Consider the following 14,912-nt stretch of genomic DNA (forward strand, 5'->3'; position numbering starts at 1 on the left):
TGAACCTCAGACCTTCCTTGCATATTGGGCATGGGAACTTCCCGTGAACACATCAGGCGCAGAATAACCCATACGTCAGGAAGTCATGCAGGGAGTAGTGGTACCAAACGTGCATTTTGAAGCTTGTCTTTGTAGCTCGATCGTATGTCCATACCCCTTCCTCCCAAGCATGAACCAATTCATCGATCACAGGCTCCATGAACACTCCCATATTACTCCCCGGGTGTCCAGGAATAATCAACGATAAGAATACGTTCTGTAGTTGAAAGAAGACGCCGGGGGAAAGATTGAGGGGGATAACGAACACGGGCCAATAAGTGTATGGGGCCAACATCAGTCCATAAGGATTGAACCCATCTGTTGCCAGCACAACACGTACATTATGAGCCTCATCGGCTTTCTCACGATGTTTGTCATCAAAGCGGGTCCATGCTTCACCATCGGATGGATATACCATCTTGCCAACATTGTATCATTTGCCCTTTTTGTGCCATGTTATCTGTTTCGCGGATTCCTCGGTCATGTATAGCCGTTGGATCCTTGGTAGGAACGGAAGGTGTCGTAGGATTTTCACGGGGATCGTAAGCTGCCTCTTCTGGCCATCACCAGAGTCTACCTCCAGGTACCTAGAGGATTTACACTTTGAATAGTACTTTGCATCCTTGTGTTCTTTTCTAAATAGGACGCAGCCATTCGGATAAGCATGTATCTGCTCATATGGCATCTTAAGTGCACGAAGGAGTTTCTGTGACTCGTACAAGCTCTTTGGCAGAACATGGCCCATTGGAAGCAGGGTGCCAATCATGGCCAACATCTTATCGAAGCCTTCTCGACTCAGGTTTAACTCGGACTTCAACCCCATTACGCGTCCAATGGCATCTAGTTGAGAAACCATTGTCCGATCATGAAGGGGTTTCTGTGCCGAGTCCATCATGTCGTAGAACGCCTATGCGGCTGCCTCCATCTCCTCCTCACGTCCTTCAGCGAACTATGCTTGGTGAGCATCATCTAACATGTCTGCTACCCCGGCATCAACATCATAAGCCTCGACGCGTGGTCTCACCACCTCCTCTCTCATACGATGGGCTTAACCATGGTGGACCCACCGGGTATAGTCCGGCATAAATCCATTCTTCAAAAGATATTTACCCATGTTGTCCTTGTTTACCCTTTTCTTGTTTGCACATTTACTGCAGGGACATAAAACTAGACTCGAGGATTTAGCTACCTTGCCAAATACATGGTTCAAGAAAGCATTGGTCTTATTCATCCATTCATTGGTGTAATCACTCTGACTTCTCTAGCCCGTGTACATCCACTGACGGTCATCCATCCTCTAACATATATATCACCGAGCAAAGTAACCATCAATTGCATCTACATGGTGTTCCTACTGTCTAATAGGTGAGGATATGTCCTAATCCCACCCGCGGATGCATAGATGAGGTTAGTCTCCATGGTCTACTCCTATCTGAGACAGAATTTCGGTAGCACCTCCCTGTTGTTCTCCAGATACACGTCTTGCTAGGGAGAGTGTGTATCCAGAGAACAATAGAGAGGTGATGCTGAAACTCTATCTCGGATCGGAACAGACCATGAAAACTAACCTATCTACGCATCCACGGGCTGTCCAAAAAACGTGGACAATCCAAAACAGACACGATCGTAGATATGCAAAGATCTGCATACCTCCTGTTGACACAAAATGTGACACACTGTGCCTCACACACAGTAAGCCGGAAAGCGTGGCTTCAATCGGGTTCCCGGATGCTTCGTGATCCGGAAGCGTCCCAGTCAGTTTAAACTGAAAACTAACAAGGGATAAAATAATTAAATGCCAAAACGGAACATGTCGGGTAAGACCGGACAGTTCTACATATACAGCCCTGAAGCCACTTACAACGACATACAGCTATAGAGAGCTGTCTGCCAATAAGTTTATAAACCATTCAGCTAATTGTAAGATGAATGCACGTAAAGACCTGATTGCCGAATGCATGTGCATGGGAAGACATGTTTGAACAAGTGAAATTAATTATGAGTTAATGCACGACCAAGCTCAGCAATACAGCCGAGTTGGGTTCCATGAAGAAGGAACATGCAAATAAACACGATTAAACTAATCTAAAACCTGCATCTGCCGCACGACACCTGGTTTCGTTAAAGCTTAAACGTAATTAACATACATGAACCCGCGACATGTGACAATCTAGATTAAAATCATTCAGCCATTATGGGCATGTTATCTATTTGCAAAGGTAATATGAAAAGCAATTGTTGTTGAAACAGGAATAAAACCATAAGAGAGAGAGAGCCGAACAATATCAATCTAAATTGGGCAGAAGTGTGTTACAAATATATAAAATATTTAAAAACATGCAACACTAGATAACTTAATGAATCTATTTAGATTTGCCATATCTAATAGAGCCGATAACTATCTTGCTTTCACTAAGCATATTGAGCAAACGCCTACCGCACGGTATCTACTCATAAATAAAGCATAAGCAAAGACTTCTTGGTTGTCAAGCAAAGATCCGCCGCACGACCATTGAAAACAAACAAGACTACTTGCATCACGTCTAAATCCACCGCATGATACTAAACATGATAACAAGGTTGTCGGAACTTACAGAGGTCGACGGATCGATGACTCCTGTCGAAGAACTCGACGACACGACAAAAGGACTCGAAAGTTGGCACGGGGCCGGTTGTATTGATTTGGTTGTGAACCCCTATTACAATGGTCGAGGTCAATATTTATACCCTAGACAAAACACGAGTCCTAGAAGACTACGATTTACAAAGGAACTTTTAAACAAACTTGGAAACTTACGATTCCTTACTCTAAACTCTCAGAGCCCTTTATTATTACAACTTTCATCTTTTCGATCGGCCTCGCCTACCATCTTCTGCATTCCCGAACGGAGTCACCGCCTTCTGGAGTAACCGACCGCACAAGCATTTAGCCGACCGCTTGTTTTGTTTGCCGAACACCCTTCTTCCTGCATGCGGGTCCACCTGTCATCCTCCAGAATCGACCAAAATCCAGTGTTAACACATGCCCCCTCAATTTTAGGATAAAAGTTGTTTTATTCTGAAATTGACCACAAGCTCCTTCTTCCTCCTAGGTCAGCACCGTTTATCACCGCAGCCGCTGCCCAAAAATTCAAGTTTTCAGCGTAACCTCGGACCTACTTCGAATCTTCAATGGCGACCCAGGATGAAATCCCAGAGGTAAACTTTACTTATATTCAGCAATTTTCATTTGATCCTCCCGTTCCTCTTTTGGCTTATTCCTCTTTGATTTCAATCACCTTCTAAAGGAATACAAGAACCAGATTTTGATCCCCTATGCTGCCAACCTCGACTCCTATTTCCTCGGTCCAATGGGAAATCCTGACCCTTCCGAAATTATCGAGAAGGAAACCCAAAGAATCCCTTTCAAATCTGGGATCACCTCGCTAAACCGATGGCCAAACACATTCAAGAATTGGCCATTTCCCCCAATCGCAGGATGGCGGAATTGGTACAGGAGAATGCTGGAGAAAAGCAGCAGCCACTGGGAAAGTCAAGACATCAGTCATTGTCTGGAATTATCCTTAGCAGAAACACCCAGAAATGATTCCCTTTTGATAGCAGCTTCCCATTTTTAGTCTGACACTATCAATGCCTTCATCTTTGGTCATGGCATGATGACCATCACTCTAGCCGACGTGTTCATGATGACTGGCTTGAACGTGTCACTGCCAGTATACCCCTATAAGTATAAGAGCAAAAGTAATCAAAGAGCCATCAGCTCTGGATGTGGATGGATCAAACACATCCAGAACTACATGAATGCATCTGGCACTGTCTCTGACAAAGAGTTGAAAGCCTTCATGAATATGTGGCTATGCAGATTCATCTTCTGTGGAAAATCCAATGAACCAACCCTGAATCATATGGTGATGGCTGAAGACTTAGCTGCAGGCATTCAGATCCCACTAGGCAAATATCTTTTAGGGTCTATTTATCATATGATGCATCAGATTACTCTTCAGATGCACCAAGGTGGAGAAATCTCTTGTGTGAATGGTCCCTGGTGGTTAATTCAAATGTGGCTCTAGCTATATATGCATCAGATAACCTCTGTGAGCCTCTTCAATCTAAGTTTTCCTTCAGTTAACTATGCTGAAGGCAGTACAGCAAAGGTTAAGGCTTGTCAGACTTATGGAGAAGCAGCATCATCTATAAGCATTGACATAGACGTCGGTCATTTCTTCAAGCTGTTTTTCAAAGGATTCGGCAATGTGCTCTGGTTTCCTTACAGAGAAAATGAAAATTTGACTTTGCCCTGCAAGTTCAGCTATGAAATTGGTTGTTCAGATCAAGAATCCATGGAGATTTTTAACTCCTTTATCAAACCTTGCACTCTGCCAGCCGAATTTCATCATGGGAGGTTAGTGCAATCCACCTATGAATTCTATTACCCAAATATGGTGGCCAGACAATTAGGATGTGGCCAACTGCCTCCAAGATTCCTCTTCTCAACAATCATAAAGTCAAGGGAAGTAATAATAGAAAGAATGGAAGCCAAGAAAATCTTTGAATTAGGATGGGAGTTGCCAACATACGAACCATTTCCATTTGGGCTAATAGATGTTGCTCATCCCTTCTTTGTCTCTTGGTGGCAAGAATGGCATGCTCATATCTTCAATATATCAGTACATTCTTTATGCAAAAACTTGCAACCTGATTTTGCTTCTGATAGTGAGGTAATTTCATTATGCTCATCATTTCTTGCTCTTGAATCCACTTCTTATTTTAACATCTGGTTATGCACAGGATCTCGAGTTTACTCCCCCAGCCAAAGCAATCCAGTACTATTCGGCTGGTCCCAAGCCTGCTCTGGGGTTTGATGCTCCAAACTTAAAGGAATTCATGAAAACCCCTGCAACTTTGGATTCAGCACCTTTAAAGGCATTCATGAGAACTCCTGCTACTTCAGCTGCTGCATCTCCAAGAGGAAAAAGCAAAAGGAAAACACCTAAAAGTTTTCTTTTACCCAAGAAACCAAGGACCAAGAAAGCCAAATTATCTTTTAAGGTATGAACCTTTTATTCTCTATCAGATTACCAACCTCACTTAGCAGTAAACCTGACCACCTCTACATTCATTACTTCCATTGCAGCCACAAGTTGAAATTCCCACACTAGGCAATACCTCAGCACCTGTAGAACCAACCCCTGAAGTTTCTACTGAAGATGAAGAAATTCATGATAGCGAAACTTCAGAGACTCATGAAACTGAAGGTTCAAAGGCTCATAAATCTAATAAGACTATAGGTAACATTGTTCAACCAATTCTCTTTTTCCCCTTTCTCTTTTTTTTCCTTTTTAATAACATCTATCTCTTATGCTCATTATCATTTACTTTATTGAGAATAGATGAAATCTTAGATGAACTGGCAAGGGAGACTTCTCCTGATCAAGCTCCAAACCCGTCCCTTACGAACCTTCAACCAAGTTCTCCAGCAAGCCGGGGTATAACCCATCCTGATGATCAATCAGCTCAGCAGGTAATGCCTTGTCTTACACTATATTTTAGCAAAATTACCCAATCAGCTAACACCTCCTTTCTTCTCTTTTCATTAGAAGAACATCACTAAACCGACCACCAGTTACTCCTTCTCTATTGAGGACTACATCATTGAGAAAGGTGAAGAGATCACTTCTCATCAAACCTTATCGCTGGAAAATCAGGCTCGGCTAGAAGAGGTGATCATTCTGCTGAACAAGGATACCATTAGTCTGGTTTAGGATGCAGACCAGATAAAAGACCTCCTTGAACTCATTGATCAAGATATCCCCTCTGCTCTCAAGGCTCCCCTAGAATCTGCAGCCCATCTTGATGACCACTTTGCTATGGTGAGAAGGGCAACCAAGAACATATCTTCGAGGGCTGCTCTGCAGAAGGATAGATCTTTGAAAAAACTGGAGATTAAAGATCTTCACTCTCATATCCAGACTATAAGAAATTCCTTGACAACCTTGGAGCCTGAACTGAAAGCCATGGAGGATGAAAAAAGCATACTAGAAGCTCAACTAGCCGAACTGAATGCCAAAATTCAGTCTCACAGGGCCCATATAGCTAATTTGCCGAAGGACATAGAAGCAGCTTCACTAAAGATAACTTCGACCATCAAAGAAGACCAGCAAATCAAAACCAAGCTATCCAGCATCCAGAGTTCTGAAGATGAAGATCAAAAAGTGCTAGATAATGTTAGCCGAATCAGGACTGAAGCCATAGAGGCAATCAATCATCTTCTGAACAAGTAGACATTGTGTTTGTAATAAACTTAAGTGTGATATCCTCTTTCCCTTGATCAACCAACTTTATGTTTACTTATTTTTACTCATTCGACAAAAGCAATCGGCCATTTTCCCTTAAATTACTCGATTAGAATGTAGCCGATTGTCTCCATTCTTCCAATAGCCGAACGAATCCTAATTTAAATGTTGTGAGGGTATAGCCGAACAATGTTGGCTCCAACAAATCAGGGAGACAGTCGAGCGGCGTCCAATTGAACCCATGCCTGGCCCAGCCCAGTAGCGGTCCAGCTGAAAGGGAAAAACCCTACTCCACCGCTCGGCATTCTCGTCCCACGATTCTGTAGAATTCGCCACGACTCTTCGCTCCGGCTTATAAATAGACCCTTCCATTAGCCTTCATCGCTATCTTCGCTTTAGCGTTCTCACATCCGTCTCTTCCACTTCCTTCGTCCGATTCATTCCAGAAGAAAAACCCTAACCTCCACCAAAGCAAATGGTGAACAGTGGCGACCGTGGCAAGCGTCCTACCGACGGGGAGGCTGAAGGAAGCAGAGCATCGCGCTGCCGGCGTCATGGGTATGATTCGGCTTTTTGCCCCCTTGCAATTTTCTTGTTCATCTCTTAGTTTCGATTTTTTCTTCCTCATTCATCAGGATAAGGGTCATTAGCTCCAGCCAATATCATCTCCTTCCTCCGGCAACAGCAGCTCAACCGGGAACTCCATCATCCGGCTCTTCTAGCTCTTCAAGCTCCTATCATTCCAATCCTTGGGGCCCAGCGGAACCAGCAGATGCACACCATCCGTACTCTCACGAGGAGGCGCTCAAGTTTCGCCAGGAGAGGGACGAAGCTCAGGAGGAGCTAGGCGACATCTCCATGAAATTCGGCATCGATCAAGCCGAATGGGAGGACCAACGGAAGCAACTCTGCGACGCCATCACCGGTTTGATATCTTCATTTGGTTCTATCATTCTGGCTTCCCTTGCTTGCCGACCCATTTTTTTTTCTTTTCTGCCCAGCTCTTTCTGCGGAGAATGACCGTCTGAAGGCGGTGGCGAATAAGATTGCCGACAAGGTGAATGCCCAGGGGGAGACATCCGAGGCACGCCTTGATGCTGTGGACGGCCGTATTGATCAGGCCATCATCCAAGGTGTGCACCTTGGCGCTTCTCTTGGGCTGGCGGCAATGACCTCCCAAACCAACGAGGACTACTCCTTCCAGCCAGTTGGCTTCGTTGGAGGACGCCCGGACGAGATCGACGACATCGATGAGCGTCTGGAGGCCTACGATGATCATGCTGCTGCCCTTGCCGAAATCACAAACCCCCAGTCCGTCCTCAATAAGTTATTTGAGGAGTAGTTTGTATTAGGATGGACTTTTATGAATAATCTCGTCTTTTGGAAGAATACTTATTTCTTTGATTTTTTTCCCCGGTAAAATTCTGCCTGCGACTGTCAGAAAAATGCTGAAAACAACCCAGTCTTGAATAAACATTCTTGTGCTAGAGGCGATGCAAACTGCATCGGCTATTTTGTGCTAAAGGCGATATGAACAATATCGGCTATTCTCAGTCTTATATCTAATTTTTAGGCTAAAGGCGATTTTCTCTTTATCGGCTTTTCTGATCTACATTCATCAACCAACCTCAACACTGGGGTAGTATTTCTTAAGAAATCTTCCATTGATAGCTCTGGTAAATCCCTCCCCAAATAAAGTCTTCAATATGTATGCATTGCCAGGTACACATTCTACTATTCGGAAAGGACCTTCCCAATTTGGAGACCATTTGCCGAACGCTCTATCCTTTGTTCCAACTGGCAATATAGTTTTCCAAACCAAATCTCCTTCTGCGAATTGCTTCAGCCTAACCCTTTTGTTATAATATTTGGCAATGCGTATTTTATTTTTCTCAATATTTTCCAACTTATCAGCCGACATAAAACCACATCCCAACTTTCCTTTGTTGCCATTAACAGGATTTCCCATTAAAAATTACTATGAGAGCCGACTGCTTGGATCGGCTATTGGCCCTCGCTGAAAACATTTACAGGACCTTCTTTCCACACTTTTTCGGAGAAACAATCAACGCCTTCATATTCCCAGTAGGTAGACTCTGTGGCAGCAACACTTACCGAATCATCAGCATGTACAATTTCAACATCATCTCCAATCCATTGAATGAGAATTTGATGCATGGTTGAAGGAATGCAGCAATTAGCATGGATCCAATCTCTGCCCAAGAGTAGACTATATGCCCCCTTGCCATCAATGACAAAAAAGGTAGTAATCAGAGTTTTCGACCCAATAGTCAGCTTGACATGGATAGCACCTCGGGTATCGGAAGGATTGCCAGCAAAGTCCCTAAGCACCATGTCAGTTTTCAACAATTCTTCATTAGCCATCCCAAGCTTTCTGAAGGTAGTATAAGGCATGATATTGATAGCAGCCCCTCCATCAACAAACATCTTGGTTAAAGGCTTGCCATTGACATATCCTTTTAAATAGAGTGGTCTCAAGTGACGATTCTTGATTGGTTTATCAAAAATAGCCTGCTGCGTTAATACAAGCTGAGCCATTAAATCCTGACATTCACTTTCATCAAAATCAGAGTACACCTCTTCTTGGACATCTTGGCTTTTGGGAGCTATAAACTCTGATGGGAGGAAGAAAGCCATGCAACCATCAGCCGAAGGACCACATCCATCAGGCTTCTTCTTAGGACGTCATATTTGCTTTGTCTCAGTAACTTCCTGTTCCAACTCCCTATTCCTCAACCGTTGAACTCTTCTTTTCTGACTTTTCTTCAGGCCTGGAGGACACCACTATTCTTTTTGCCATACGTATCTATAGGAATCAGCTTCTTCATCATGCACCCTATCATGTATCCAACCTTGACCTGCAAATCTTTTCCTTTGCTGATTCTCAAAATCATCTATTTTTAGGCGCCGATCATCTTTACGAACCTTCGTTCCAAGTCTTTCATAGACGGGACGGCGGTTGACTCGAGATTGCCTATATTCGGAGTACTGAGCACTACACTCCGGACAATTATTTCTTGCAGGCAACCTCAAGCCTTCATTCCAACAATGTCTAAAGAACGAACAACCCCAATGAGACTGCTCCTGTTCTGTCATGTATTCTTCTTGCTCCCTTCGGTATACCTCTTCTTCATACCTCCGGCATTCTTCCATAAACCATTGCTTTTTATAGTATTCCTTCTTTTGCTCTCTCTGCCACTTGTTTAGCAAAATATGTGATGTAACTCTGGGTTTGGAAGTTTGACCTTTCTCGGTTCGGCTATTTTGAAACCGATCTCGTTGCTGCAGCTCTCTACTGGTGATTTGCCGATCCAGGTCAACAGCACCACTTTCCTTTGCTCTATCAGAAGTCAACACCTTCACCTTGCCTTTACCTTTGAGATCACTGGCAGAGACCATATTCACAGAGAAAGAAATCATATTTTGTGGAAAAGGCTGATCATCAATTTTCATCTTACCATCAAACTTCAAATGTCCCTCTTGGATAGCTTTCTGGATTCGTATTCTGAACACTCGGCAATCATTGATAGAGTGAGAATTAGTGTTATGGAAGCCACAATACTTTTTGTCTTTCACTCCTTCAGGACGTAGCATGGGATGTCCTTCTGGCAGCTTGATGCGTCCTTCCTTCATCAATAATGCAAAAAGCCTTTCTGCCTTAGTAACATCAAAATCATAGGTTCCCTTTTGTTGTTTCAACCAACGTTGACTAACTTGAGTAGGCTCCTTTGCCCAATTCAACTCAGCTGCAGCTATCTCATCTTCATCAATATACTCAGTCGCTTCATCCAGAAAACCTTGATACACCTCATTAGTGGCATTGTTCTTCTGAAAGCGGTTATCTCTCCTGAATCCTTGGGCTTGATTACTCATAGCTGCTAAACGTTGTGCAAGTTGGCCAAGATCATCAAACTCCATGCCGAACAACTTCTCCCTGATATTCGGCAGCATTCCTGCTATAGCTATTCCAGGTAGTTGATCATCTGGTAAATTCAGAGAATAACACATATTCTTGGTCTCCCTAAACCTGCGAAGATATTCCAATGGTGTCTCATTTGTTCTCATCCTCAGATTCATGAGGTCGACCAACTTCTTCTCATTAGTACCCGTGTAGAAATATGAATGAAACTTCTATTCTAGCTCTGCCCACGTACCAATGGAATGAGCTGGTAAAGACATGAACCACGTGAAAGCTGGTCCTGTAAGAGACAAAGGAAAATATCGAATCCTCCAAGCTTCATCTGAAGCAGCTTCTCCAAGCTGCATTAAGTACCGACTGACGTGCTCTATGGTACTAGTATCATCTTGACCAGAAAACTTGGTCAAATCCGTTGGAGGCTTCACCCTTGGAGGTAACGCAACCCTGTTGTACCACTCTAGATAAGGATACTTGTATGAATAGGATTGATTTTTTGGCTTCAAGCCGAACTGATTCTGCATCATAGCAGCCATCCTGTGCATCAAAACATCAATATCTGAATCCTGATTTCCTTGTACTTGCACTCCAGAAGACAATCCTGAAACACTCCTATACCCTGGATTTGGTACAGCATTGATAGCATTGTAATCAGTAAATTCTTGATACCCATCTCCATACATATTCTTCTGCAATCTGTTTGATGCTGGAGAAACTCTATAAGCTGAACGTGGCACTTCTCCTGTGGTACCAAATGTCACCTGGCCATAGGTGGGATGTGATTGCTTTTCAGTGTGGGTCAATCCACCTATATTTGAAGTCGACGCTATTTCTTTTCCAATAGGCTTCTCTTGATGCTTTGGAACATTGAAAAGTGTCGGTCCGCTGAGTGGGCCAACATTTTCTTCAAAGTATTTATCAACCATTGGACCAAAAGTACTGATCATGATTGCCCGAAAGGTATTCAAAAAAGTTGTGTGATGGTTTGTCATGGTTTCTCCCATGGCTTTATAGACCAGGGCTGCCATCTTCTGAGCATCCTCCTCTTCAGTGTAATCAGTCTGATGCGGAAGAAGAACCCTTGGCATTGACTACTTTTAAAACACTTTATTGCTCTTGTTTTTGGAAAAAGACATCAAACACTTCTGTTGGTATTGCTCACATGCTTGTAGCACTAAATCCCTGTTAGTATCTGGCAATTCTGTCATGCTTACATCCAGAACATGATCATTGTTGATCTTAGACGTCATCTTGAACTAACAGATGGTCCCACCGAGCGTGCCAAAAAGTGTGTTGACACAAAATGTGACACACTGTGCCTCACACACAGCAAGCCGGAAAGCGTGGCTTCAATCGGGTTCCCGGATGCTTCGTGATCCGGAAGCGTGCCAGTCAGTTTGACCTAAAAACTAATAAGGGATAAAATAATTAAATGCCAAAACAGAACATGTCAGGTAAGACCGGACAGTTCCACATATACGGCCCTGAAGCCACTTACAGCGACATACAGCTATAGAGAGCTGTCTGCCAACAAGTTTATAAACCATTCAGCTAATCGTAAGATGAATGCACGTAAAGACCTGATTGCCGAATGCATGTGCATGAGAAGACATGTTTGAACAAGTAAAATTAATTATGAGTTAATGCACGACCAAGCTCAGCAATACAGCCGAGTTGGGTTCCATGAAGAAGGAACATGCAAATAAACACGATTAAACTAATCTAAAACCTGCATCTGCCGCACGACACCTGGTTTCGTTAAAGCTTAAACAAAATTAACATACATGAACCCGCGACATGTGACAATCTAGATTAAAATCATTCAGCCATTATGGGCATGTTATCTATTTACAAAGGTAATATGAAAAGCAATTGTTGTTGAAACACGAATAAAACCATAAGAGAGAGAGAGCCAAACAATATCAATCTAGATTGGGCAGAAGTGTGTTACAAATATATAAAATATTTAAAAACATGCAACACTAGATAACTTAATGAATCTATTTAGATTTGGCATATCTAATAGAGCCGATAACTATCTTGCTTTCACTAAGCATATTGAGCAAACGCCTGCCGCACGGTATCTACTCATAAACAAAGCATAAGCAAAGACTTCTTGGTTGTCAAGCAAAGATCCGCCGCACGACCATTGAAAACAAACAAGACTACTTGCATCACGTCTAAATCTACCGCATGATACTAAACATGATAACAAGGTTGTCAGAACTTACGGAGGTCGATGGATCGATGACTCCTCTCGAAGAACTCGACGACACGACAAAAGGACCCGAAAGTTAGCACGGGGCTGGTTGTATTGATTTGGTTGTGAACCCCTATTACAATGGTCGAGGGTCAATATTTATACCCTAGACAAAACACGAGTCCTAGAAGACTACGATTTACAAAAGAACTTTTAAACAAACTTGGAAACTTACGATTCCTTACTCTAAACTCTCAGAGCCCTTTATTATTACAACTTTCATCTTTTCGATCGGCCTCGCCTGCCATCTTCTGCTTTCCCGAACGGAGTCACCGCCTTCTGGAGTAATCGACTGCACAAGCATTTAGCCGACCGCTTGTTTTGTTTGCCGAACACCCTTCTTCCCGCATGCGGGTCCACCTGTCATCCTCCAGAATCGACCAAAATCCAGTGTTAACACCTCCAACCGTATCTCTTTCGAACGAAAGATGCCTAACTGGGTTACGCAATCTACGACCATAATACGGAAAGAGGGGTTATACCTAGGATGGCGGTGGAGTCAGGCTAGCGGGGCCATGGCGGGTCGGTGCAGTGGCGAGGCGACGCGGTGCAGGCAGACCCGCATCGGCGAGGAAGATGATCGGGGACGCCGAGATACTCTGGCTCGGCTACGATGGCTCTTCTCTGCAAAAAAAAACAAAATATTATCTTAGTTCAAAATTTTGGCAGAACCTCTCCTGCACGGTGAGGTATCAAAAACCTACAAAAAACATATGGCACGATGGCCGACAACCACATATACATATGCATTTAATTCAACATATCATTGCCAAGTCACATTCATCCACCACCACCGCCGCCGCCGCCACTCTACTCTTCTACTACTACAACCACCACCACCACCACCTATTACTACTACTACCACCACAACCACCTATTGTACTACTACTACCACCACCACAACCACCTACTACCACTACTCTACCGAACTCTACTTCTACTAAAACATACTACCACTGCTACTCTACTACTCACCTATGGTGTCGGGGCCTGGGAGGGCGTCGGGGCATCGGGGTCGCTCGAGGCGCGCCGAGGACAGGGAGAGGATGGCTGCGGCGGTCGGGGGCGCGCCAAGGACGGCCGGGGTCACGCCAAGAGGGCCGGGGCGGCGCTGCCGTGGGCCGAGGCGTGAGCCGCTGGGTTGGAGCGGCGAGCGCCGGCGGGCCGTGGTGTCCAAGGCGGCCGGCGAAGGCGCGCCGGTGTGGGCGGGCCAGCGGGCGAAGGCGGTGGGGGCACGCCGGCGGGAGGGGGGCGCCGTGTGCGGGCGGCGGAGCGACGGGGGAGCGTCGGTGGGGTGGGGCGGGCGAAGGCGGTGGGGGCACGCCTGCGGGGGCGCGCCACCGTGCGCGGGCGACGGAGCGGCGGGGGCGCGTTGGCGGGTGAGCGGGCGAGGCGTGCATGGGGCGGGGTGGGGCGGGGCGAGACGGCGGCGCGCGTGTCTGCGTGTGTGGGAGGGAGGGAGGTAACGGTTGGGTGGTCGGTTTGTCTAAGTGTGGATGGGTCGTTTGCCGAGTGCCCCGATCTAGCACTCGAGCTGCCGGTTTGCCGAGTGCCAAATAGGGGCACTCGGCAAACATGTTTTCCTTTTTTTTGAAATCTAAACGCTAAACCGCACAGCATCGTATTTTAAAAAAAATACCACTTTGCCGAGTGCCGGGCGGAGAGGCACTCAGTAAATATTTTTAAAAAAAAAATTGGCACGCTCTTTGTCGAGTGCCTGGCAGCTGGCACTCGGCAAAAAGCATGTTTGCCGAGTGTCAAAAGATGACACTCGGCAAACCAATTTTTGTTTTGTATTTTGACCTCCAAACTTTTTCTGTAGTCACATGTGGAGATGTCCTGGTTTGTAAGTATCGTATGTGATAATGTGCATCAAACCTTCTCAAATTTTTATCACATCCTCCATATACGATATCATGACATCTCGACAAGTTTCATGATTTTCGGACTTCGTTTGCATTTTATAGAATTTAAAAACAATTTGTCCGCAAGTTCATGGTCATGTTTCGTGAACAAGATGTTTAAAATTTCGGGTTTGTTCCTGGATACGGCCTCACACTACACTCAATACCATGAATATCATTTTTTGAATCATTAAATTCCATTATTCGATGCACGTGCAGTTCAAATTTGCATTTTCTGAAAAAATTCAATGAAATGAAATAAATTAACTAAATATAGCAAAAAGCTATAAAAATGTACCAAATTTTAACATAGAGTCTCATGTACTGTAGGAGGACTCGAGAAAAATTTTGGAGTTCAAAAGTGGGAAAAAAAATAGTTTGCCGTTATTCTTTGCCGAGTGTCAGGGTCTGGCACTCGGCAAAGACGTGGTTTGCCGAGTGCCTACCCGCTGGCACTCGGTAAATCTAGATGGCAGGCG

General features: G+C 44.5%; 1 pseudogene; it reads right to left on the reverse strand.

Moving 5' to 3' along the window:
* Window positions 1-333: 333 nt before the first annotated feature.
* Window positions 334-1,333, reverse strand: LOC136544509 (uncharacterized; annotated as a pseudogene).
* Between the last annotated feature and the right edge of the window lie 13,579 nt (window positions 1,334-14,912).

Source organism: Miscanthus floridulus, chromosome 3, assembly GCF_019320115.1.
Source record: "Miscanthus floridulus cultivar M001 chromosome 3, ASM1932011v1, whole genome shotgun sequence".
NCBI classification, from domain to species: Eukaryota; Viridiplantae; Streptophyta; class Magnoliopsida; order Poales; family Poaceae; genus Miscanthus; species Miscanthus floridulus.